The following is an 8636-nucleotide window of genomic DNA, read 5'->3' as shown; positions in this document are numbered from 1 at the left end:
TGGGTTTCATTCTACATCTCCACCAGCAGTGCATGAAAGGGACAGCTGCTCAATGTCTTGTTTATGCTTCTAGAAATTTGACTTATTTTTAAAATATTTTCAATATCTTTAACATTTTGAACACATGGAAAGCAATTATAATAACCATTTTAAAGCTCTTGTCTGCTAATTCTCACATCTGTTTCAGTTCTGGGTCTGTTGCAATTGATCGGTCTTTCTCTTTATTATGGATTGTATTTTCCTTCATGTTTTCATGCCTGGTAATCTTTGATTAATTGCCAGACACTGTAAATTTTACCTCGATGGGTGCTGCATATTTTGTATTTCTATAAATAGTTTTGAGCTTTGTTCCGGGACATTCTTGAAATACTTGGAGACTTTTGATCCATTTGGACTTTGCTTTTAAGATCTTTGGGTGGGACCAGAGCTGTGTTTAGTCTAGAGCTAAATAATCCCCACTACTGCAAGCCCCTTCTTGAACATTCTGTCTAATTTCCTGTGAGTTATAAGATTTTTCCAGTCCAGTTGGTGGGAATGAGCACTATTCCTAGCCCTGTGTGAGCACTGTATACTGTTTTCTCTAATCCTTTTGTATGTTTCTACCCCAGGCCTTGGGTAGTTTTTTCACAACATGTTCTGATCATCCTATGATGAATATTTGAGGGGAAACTGCTGCTGGTTTCCAAAGTTCTCTCTCTGCACAACTCTCTCCTCTCTTGCACTCTGTGCTATGGTATCTAGCTGCATAGATCTCCCCAGATTTTTAGCTTCATCTCTCTGACTCAGCTATCCAGCATGATAGTGCACTATATTTAACCAGTTTCCTATTGTTGGGTGCTTGGGTTGATTCTATTGGTATTATCTTACAAACTACAACAAATTCTGTCCTCATGCGTATATGTTGACAGATTCTTGTAAATACAACCATACCATGGAGTCTTTCCTAGCAGGAAAGTTACTAGCTGAATGCATGTCTGTTTAATTATGATAGATAAAACTAAATTATCTTCCAGAAGATTGCATCAATTACCCTTCATGGAAAGTGTATGAAAATTACTTTTGGCCCACATCCTTGCCATCGAAGGGTATTATCAAACGTAAGAGTTTTGCCAATCAGATAAGTGAAAAAAATGACATCTCATTGTTGCCCTAATTTGCAAGTCTTTAGTCACAAATGAAGCTCAGCATCTCTTCACATGTTTGTTGGCTGGTTCCCCATTGTCATCCAGATAGTGCTGTGGACAGAAAACTCAGAAACAGACCGTTTTTGTAACAACTTGCAGTTTCCGGTCTAACTGACGGCTCATCTCCATCAGCCACACACTTAGGGTAGATTTCCTAATTTCTAGGGATCTCTAGATCTTGAGTTCTCTGGGAACCACTGACATTATCCTTCTAAACTAATCTGTGGATTACTGAGCATGCGTGCTCAGTTGCTTCAGTCGTATCCAACTCTTTGTAATCCCATGAACTGTAGCCAGCCAGGCTCCAGGATTTTCCCGGCAAGAATATAAGAGTAGGTTGCCATGCCTTCCTCCCGGGCATCTTCCCAAACCAGGGATCGAAATCGCAACTCCTGTGTGTCTGGCAATGCAGGTGAATTCTTTACAGCTGAGCCACCAGGGAAGTCCTGTGGATTACTGTAGCAGTACAAATTATTTCAGTTACCAACTTCAGGTGGCTACAAGGAAGCAAAGTTTCTCTCTTGTTTTCTCAAGAGATAGACCTTTTCAATATGTAGATACCAGCACTACAGCTGGTCTCCAGCCTTCTGAGTCATTAAGGCTCACAATAGTGATGATCACAACTTCCGCCATCATTACTGAAATTCATTTTAGGGCTAAGACCTGTTACAGCAAATCATTTAGAACTTTTGTAGTTTTCTAGACCAGTGGCCAAAGAGGTTGTCAGGACCCTGAACTTTGTCAATCCTGGATTCATGACAGTATGACAATTGCCTGTATAAAACTTTTAGAGGTAGCATCCGCTTAGCTTCAAATTCTATAGCTACATTCATTGAGATGGAAAGAAGTACTATGGTCCAGGCAACAAGGAAAGGAGGTCAGATCAGATGACCTTTTTTTTTTGGCTATACCATGCAGCTTGAGATTCTTAGTTCCCTGGCCAGGATTGAACCCTCAGAAGTGAAAGCGTGTAGTCTTAACCACTGGACTGTTAGGGAATTCCCTTAGATGACTCTTCACATACCTTCTAACTTACCATGAGATAAACCAGGTATGTCTTTAATTCTCATAGCCATCATGGTTTCCCTGTCATCTTCCAATCTGCAAGAAACTCTTGAAGTTCAAGAAATTCTACCAATTTGTATGCACAAGTTCAAAGATACCCCTCCTCCTTGGGATGTATCTCAACTATGCCCTGTTTCTTCTGGGCAAGCCTTCAGACCGGATCCCTTTTCTAGCCCTGTCTAAGATATACCTTTCCAGATTCTTCTGACTCATCACATTATGTCCTTCCTACTCCCCTGGTGGCTCAGACAACAAATAATCTGTGTGTAATGCAGGAGACCCAGGTTTGATCCCTGGGTCAAGACTCCAGTATTCTGGCCTGGAGAATTCCATGGACAGAGGCTACAGTCCATGGGGCTGCAAAGAGTTGGACATGACTGAGTGACTAACACCTTCACTTCACTTTCACCATTGGTGACATACCCAGAAGCCTGCTTTTTTACATGGAAGAAATAGAGATTCATTTCAGGGAAGCCAGTTACAAAACTCACATCCTGCTCAGCTTCTCCCCTACAGGTCCTCACATCATCACTTTCAGTTCAGTTCAGGTCAGTCACTCAGTCGTCTGACTCTTTGTGATCCCGTGGACTGCCTCCCTGTCTGTCACCAACTCCCAGAGTTTACTCAAACTCAGGTCCTTTGAGTTGGTGATGCCATCGAACCATCTCATCCTCTGTCGTCCCCTTCTCCTCCCACCTTCACACCTTCCCAGCATCAGGGCATTTTCAAATGAGTCAGCTCTTCGCATCAGGTGGCCAAAGTATTGGAGTTTCAGCTTCAGCATCAGTCCTTCCAATGAATATTCAGGACTGATTTCTTTTAAGATTGATGGGTTGGATCTCCTTAAGTCCAAGGGACTCTCAAGAGTCTTCTCCAACACAACAGTTCAAAAGCATAAATTCTTCAGTGCTCACATCCATATATGACCACTGGAAAAACCATAGACTTGACTAGACGGACCTTTGTTGGCAAAGAAATGTCTCTGCTTTTTAATATGCAGTCTAGGTTGGTCATAGTTTTCTTCCAAAGAGCAAGCATCTTTTAATTTCATGGCTGTCAGTCACCATCTGCAGTGATTTTGGATCACTTACTTATCACTATGAATATATTGATTCCAGGATGACACTAACAGGGTCTACTTGCCAGGCACTGTGTCAGTCACTTTATGTGCATTAGCATTTATTTCCACATGACCCCAATAAAGTAGATATTAGATGAGGCAGGTAAGGATAGTTTAAGTCAAAGTCATGCAGCTAGAATATAGCAGGGCCAGGTTTACCGGATTCACAGGCTGTTCTCTATCCACTATACCTAGTATTTACCCATGCACAGCACTGTGGGGTACAGAGAAACACGATCTGTCCCTGATTCCACATAGGTTTAATTTTGCTGGGGAGATGAGGTTGACACTGATGGAAGATTAAACAACACTGCAAGATTGCATTAAGTGTATGATGACTGGCAACCACTAGATTTACAGGAGAGAGCGCAGAATAGCTAAAGAAGGTTTCCTGGGAGACACGAGGCCTAAGGTGCTCTGCAAGGATGTATTTTGGAGGATTTGCTAAATATTTGAAGAATTTGCTAGAATTTATTAGACATCTGAAGAGAATTGCAAGGTGAAGTAAAGGTGATTGAGGAGAGCATTTATGAGAGGAAATACAAGTTCTGTCTTACACATAAGCACACACATGGGCTTCCCAGGAGGGCTTAGTGGTAAAGAACACGCCTGCCAAGGCAGGAGACATAAGAGATGCAGGTTCGGTTCTTGGGTCAGAGGAGGGCATGACATCCCACTCCAGTATTCTTGTCTGAAGAATCCTATGGACAGAGGAGGCTGTCAGGCTACAGTCCACAGGGTCGCAAAGAATCAGACATGACCGAGAGACTTAGCACACACACAGCATGTGTGCACACGTTAACATACTCAACCAAGTCACTTCATACAGCAATGCTTCTCACTGCTCACAAAGAGCACTGGCAAATGCTCACATCCCTGGGATAAATTCACTGCAATGTGTTCATTCTTTTTAAGATACTCATAGGCCAGATGCTGAATCATTAGGCATCTTCAGTGAGAAACTAACTGTGCTCAGTGTATAATCTGTGTGATGGGTCTGCAGGGCGAAAATGGAAATATGTGTTCCAATACTGGAGATAAGCCTGTTCCTCTGGCCTGTTCCCCAACTACTTCTTGCAATGGTAGTTTCTTCACTGGGACAGGGCTGGGAGTGCAGGTTCTTCCAAGCACCACCCTCAGACAACGCCCCCTCAAAGATCTGTGAGAACCTAGATGTACATCACTGGCCATAGAATATTAATGCTGGAAGAGGCATAAGATGTCATTAAAGGAGTTTTCAAACTCCTCTTTGGAAACCTTCAAGACCTCTTGTGCAAAGGCATTTGGAGGCTTTTATGAGGATAGCAAACTCAGGGTTATGTCAGCCCTCCACACTACTTCTGTAAAAACCATTCCATTTTTATTTGCTTCATTTGTGCTTCTGCACAAAATACAACACTCAACCTTAAAGACAAAGTTTGCAAAGAGAGCTGGTTTGGTCCTTCTCTTTCACACAGTAGGCAAAAACCAAGGCCCAAAGAGAGGAAGTGACCACCCAAGTTGGCTTACTTAGCGGTTAAGCAGGATCTAGGTCTCCGGGTTGCTGAACTCCCTGAAGCTTGATCACATGACCACTACCTCTGGGGTTCTATTTTCGGCACTGAAAAATCTCACCAAGAGATCACTGTCACACTAAATGGGAGGGAAATTCACAAAACAAGAGATGGGTATAAACTGTACAGTGGATTGACTTTGCGGTGCAGTAGAAACTGACCAAATATTATAAAGTCACTATACTCCAATAAAAATTAATTGTTTTAAAGAAAGAGATAATGGTCACAGAATTCAGATTCAAAGAGGAATTCTGCTTTATTTCCTTCTCCCTTTCCTCTCCTTTTCCTCCTCCTCCCTTGTCTCCTTCTTCTGTTCTTCCTTTTACTTGGCTGATTATACATTCATCTTAAAATCACTTTCCCCCTTCCTCGCTCCACTGTGCCTACCTCTTGCCACCCAGCTATCCAATCAATACGTAGACTGACATCAAGAGGGCATTGGGGAATTAGAGCTTTATTGTGTTGTTTAATGATAAGATGGTAAGTTAGACTCCTCCCAAGGGGTTGGACCTTCTCAACATTCCAACAGCAAGTTGCCTTCCTCTCCCACTTGCTGCTTTTGCAGACATCCTCCTCTTCCACTCGAATCTGTAATTAAGCCCCTGCAGCCAGAAAGTTGAAGTGCCTGAAAATTCTGGAGCCTACAGTGCTACACAGATGACAAGTTCAAAGCCTTCCTACCTGTTGAGACCTGAGCCCAAGTTCTCAATAGCTGGTGAAGTCATCAATGTTTAATGTCAAATAATGAGTGAAACAATAGCCTCCAGGTTAGAAAACAGTCCTTGGCAGGCATGTGACAGAGAAGGTTTGTTATATGCTCAGGGATCTGTTGAAATCTCCATTAATTGCATAACTTGCTAAAGATCAGTACCTTCCTCATTAGTGATGGAGTGGGCTAAGCAGAACTTTGTATTCTTCTTTGCTGAGTTTAACACTGGTGTTCCAGATTGTGACCTCTGGATAGCCTTTATTATGGGATTGTATCATTAAACATTGGGGGTTCCAATTGCATTCAGAGCCCTTCAATTAAATAAAATTTTCTGAATACCTACTGTGTATACAATACATTTTTTGAAATACCAGACTATATAATGAGGCATTTGGTGTTCTAGAGTTTTCTCATTGGTTGGAGAAACAAGGCTAGCACACCTAAAGTAACTAGAACCCAATTTATATTGCTTTGGAAGGTGCTATCTTTATGATTGTGATTTTTTTACCTATTCACAAAATTGCTCTGATTTTCAATTTAATTTAATAAGGATCTGTGGCTTAACTATTTTGTGCTAAGTGCTGTTGTTGTTTAGTTGCTAAATTGTGCCCAACTTGTTTGCAACCCCTATGGACTGTAGCCTACCAGCCTCCTCTATCCATGGGGTTTTCTAGGTAAGAATACTGGAGTGGGTTGCCACTTCCTTCTCTAGGAAGGAAGGATCTTCCCAACCTAAGGATTGAACTCGAGTCTCCTAACATTGGCAGGAAGGAGATTTTTTACCACTGAGCCACCTGGGAAGTCCCACTCTCTTTGTTTTAAACTAGGAGATTACTATACTTTTTATGACTCTTAGTGAAAGTGAGAGGAATCAACTCAAATTAGCTTAAGTCAAGTTTTGCATATAGCAGAGCATTATCTATACTTGAGGAAGGAGCTTTGGGTTTTTTCCAATATGGGTCATGTGCATGTCACTGAACCAATGTCTTTAGTCAAAGGCATGGTGGGTCTTTGGCTTTTGTTGAATGGCCAAAAACAACAGTGATTTCACTGAGCCAGGTTCCACCTGGTGGACCACATGCTCTTAAGAGTTGAAACTCTCTTGGAGAAGAACTTGGACTCTTGAGATCACACAAAGCCTCGCTGATACTCCAAACTTAAGTGAGACCACTGGTCTTAAGGATATTTTGTTGTAGGAAGTCTACCATGGTAAAAGCTGAAGACTTGAGTGTTGAGTAGTCCATCCAAATCTGTGACACAGGATTGTGGAGAGACATAATTTCATTGACTGCTTACTCTGGGAAGATAAGCTGTGTTCCTTTGGGTCAAAAGCCGAATGTACCAGCCTTAACACTAGACCGAGGAGAAATGTTGTAAAACACCAACACCTTATCTGCACTGGCGAGTGAATCATGGCAGCAGTAAGCTTCTGGAGTTTTCTTACAAGATTGGGCTAGATCTGATCTGCCTTTCAGCTCCCCACCACCACCACACCAAATTATTTCCCTCCCTTCCATTAAATTATCCATGTTACTGTACTATACTGTCTGAAAGTTATACTTTGAATGTCCTTCTTAGGAATTTTCTTGAAGGAAGAAGAAAGGGTGAAGCTCTTTAGAACACTAGGCTGAGTCAAGCTTGAAAGGTGTCTGATATTGCCTTTAATACAAGATGTTGAGCAACCTTCTCACTTTGGAAAACCTCAGTTTTCTCAAGTATAAAACCAAGGGCTCAGATGAGAGTATATAAGTTCCCTTAAGCATAGCTATTTAATAAAGCGCCTGGCAAATAGCAGGTGTTTGATGAGAAGCGATTGGTCTTTGCTCCTCCTTTCTTCCCCTCAGATTTTTGCTCCATGATTCAGTGTCTGATTGACCCATTGGCCTATTCATCCATTCTCAGGAAAAAGAGAACAGGGAATGAGATCCAGGACAATAAGATTTTGATTTGAAGGAAGGAAATCGTGAAAGCATGGCTATGTCTTAGATTTCTGTCCAACAACAGCCTCTTTATTCAAACCCTTCTCCTAACCCTGGTAAGCATGCCAAAGACTAGACTGCAATGAAAAGTCAACATTTTAGAGATTATTCATCAGCTACCCTCACTCTGACCCTAAGACCCTCTTTTTTCTTCTAATCTGTTTTTCTAAATGGCCAAGGCTTTCAGTGCTGAATTTTTCTGGGAGAGGGGAAAGAGATAAGGGGAAAGAGAGCGGGGTGGAGAAGATTATTGAGAGAGAGTAGTATCATGGACGCTGGGGCAAATGGCCAGTGAAAGTTCCCGAGTCAGGAAGGCTAAAGAACAATTTTAAAAGGGAGATGACTAATGTTTAACTTAAAATTATTTTTCTTGGCTCTTTAGTTGGGATATTAGAATCATAATTATTATACTCATAAATGTTTTCAATGTTGAAAGGGTTTGTTTATTTTGTTTTGCTTTTGTCTTCTAAATAAAGGAAGGAGATGAAATTTTTCTGGGTTGCTGTAGTGTAGAACAGAGAACACATTAAAGGTAACAAATTCGTCAAGAATTGGCAGGGATATTTTTTAAAAAGACTTTGAACTTCCATAACATGTGTAATCATCATTCTAACTGATTTCATCTAGGTCTGGAGTGGCTAGGTGACCCCAGCTGACATTTGGGTTACACATGTAAGCCACCCTGCATAGGATAGAGCTTTGTCCAATACACAGCCTAGCTTCAGTGTTGCTTCGATGCATGGTGTGCTCACAGAACGGCTAGAATTCCAGTCCAGCCCAGATATCAGCCTGGCCCACACCACTTAATCCTTTTCTTCCTTCCAAGCTTTCTGTAAGTTGATTAAAGTGGTTAGCCTTCCTTTTCTCTACTCCCCCACAGGACTTTCTAATTCTAGAATGTTATTAGTATTATTCCAACTGTCTCTGCAGGTGTTTATGCTGTGCAAAGATGGGAGCCTGGGACCATTCTCCAATGACTCTCCTTTATTCACCTAGGAGCACAGCTGGGACACGTCTGCATGCACG

The sequence above is a fragment of the Bos taurus genome, chromosome 15 (genome assembly GCF_002263795.3).
Source record: "Bos taurus isolate L1 Dominette 01449 registration number 42190680 breed Hereford chromosome 15, ARS-UCD2.0, whole genome shotgun sequence".
Classification (NCBI taxonomy): Eukaryota; Metazoa; Chordata; class Mammalia; order Artiodactyla; family Bovidae; genus Bos; species Bos taurus.
This window is presented reverse-complemented; position numbering follows the sequence as displayed.